The sequence below is a fragment of the Leucoraja erinacea genome, chromosome 22 (assembly GCF_028641065.1).
Source record: "Leucoraja erinacea ecotype New England chromosome 22, Leri_hhj_1, whole genome shotgun sequence".
Classification (NCBI taxonomy): domain Eukaryota; kingdom Metazoa; phylum Chordata; class Chondrichthyes; order Rajiformes; family Rajidae; genus Leucoraja; species Leucoraja erinaceus.
Genome location: NC_073398.1, coordinates 2,651,864 through 2,653,692, shown reverse-complemented (window position 1 = coordinate 2,653,692; position 1,829 = coordinate 2,651,864).

Here is a 1,829-nt window from a genome sequence, read left to right as displayed (position 1 = left end):
ATCCACTTTGGTGGCAAGAACAAGAAGGCAGATTATTATGTGAATGGTGTCAGATTAGGAAAAAGGGGAAATGCAACGAGACCTGGGTGTCCTTGTTCATCAGTCACTGAAAGTAAACATGCAGGTACAGCAGGCAGTGAAGAAAGCGAATGTTGGCCTTCATTGCGAGAGGATTGGAGTAAAGGAGCAAGGAGGTTCTACTGCAGTTGTACTGGGCCCTGGTGAGACCATACCTGGAGTATTGTGTGCAGTTTTGGTATCCTAATTAGGGAAAGGACATTCGTGCTATGGAGGGAGTGCAGCGTAGGTTCACCAGGTTAATTCCCGGGAAGGCGGGACTGACATATGATCGGCCATGATCATGTTGAATGGTGGTGCTGGTTCGAAGGGCTGAATGGCCTACTCCTGCACCTATTTTGTATGTTTCTAAATGTGGCTCATCCCTCCCATCTACGCGCTGGGATCATCCGGGCTGTCTTCCAGTTCATCTGAAGATCAAAGATGAACGGGGATTGATGGGTCACCATGCACAAGTTGGCAGACACCGGGGGCAAAAGCGTGCCCAACGTCACCCTCACTCTGGCGGCCATCTTTATGTGTGGCTGCATCAGGCTGTGTGTGGGTAGAATCAAAGGACATGGGCACCAAGTGTCACTACCATATAACCATATAACCATATAACAATTACAGCACGGAAACAGGCCATCTCGGCCCTACAAGTCCATGCCGAACAAATTTTTTTCCCCATTAGTCCCACCTGCCTGCACTCATACCATAACCCTCCATTCCCTTCTCATCCATATGCCTATCCACTTTATTTTTAAATGATACCAATGAACCTGCCTCCACCATTTCCACTGGGAGCTGTATTATCACCGCCAATGCCTCTCTGCGTAAAGAAGTTGTGTGGCTCATAATGCCGTGGCCCCTAAACTATCTGTCCCTTAATTCTGAGGTCATGTCCCCTGAGTTTTGTCTTCCCTATTCTCAAAGGGAAAAGCTTGTCCACATCAACTCTGTCTATCCCTCTGCCAGTCATTTGTGTGTGAGACCTCTATCAGGTTTGTGTGTTAACCTTCTGCGCTCCAGAGAGTGTGTACCTACCTGCTGAGGTTCTACCTGTCCTCGTGTGTTGCGAAGGATGGGCCTGGCACAGTGTGCTGGTCAGCTGGGTATTGCCGCACCATCTGTCCTTTGTGGAAAAGTTCTTCCAGACCAACATGTTTGGCCACACGTCCATCGGGCAGTTGTCAGCATGGAACAGCCTGCAGGCACTGCAAGACAAGGACTCCATGAATCCTGTGGCACGTTTCCCTGAGCAGACTGTACAGCTTATCTGGTGAAATGCCTTAATGCCAGAACTGTGTGTGTGTGGCTTAGCCAATGCTGTGGCGTGTGTGTCAGGAGCTATCTGCGAGTCTTAGGTGCTACAACTGAGGTTTGTGTGTGTGAGAGGGAGGTGTGAGTGTGTGGTGTGTGTCCATGTGTGAGACGCTGCCAGTGAGGTGTGTGTGTGAGAGTGTGTTGTGAGTGTGTGTTGCGTTTGTGTGTGAATGTGTGTGTGTATTGTGTTTGTGTGTGTATTGTGTTTGTGTGTGTGAGTGTGTGTATATGTTGTGTGAGTGTGTATGTGTTTTGTGAGTGTGTGTGTGTTTATGTGTGAATGTGTTGTGTGAGTGTGTGTGTTGTGTGTGTGTGTGTTGTGAGTGTGTGTGTGTGTGGTGAGTGTGTGAGTGTGTGTGTGTGTGTGTGTGTGTGTGTGTGTTGTGGTGTGTGTGTGTGTGTGTGAGAGAGACACCACCAGCCAGGTATGAGTGAATGACAGACAG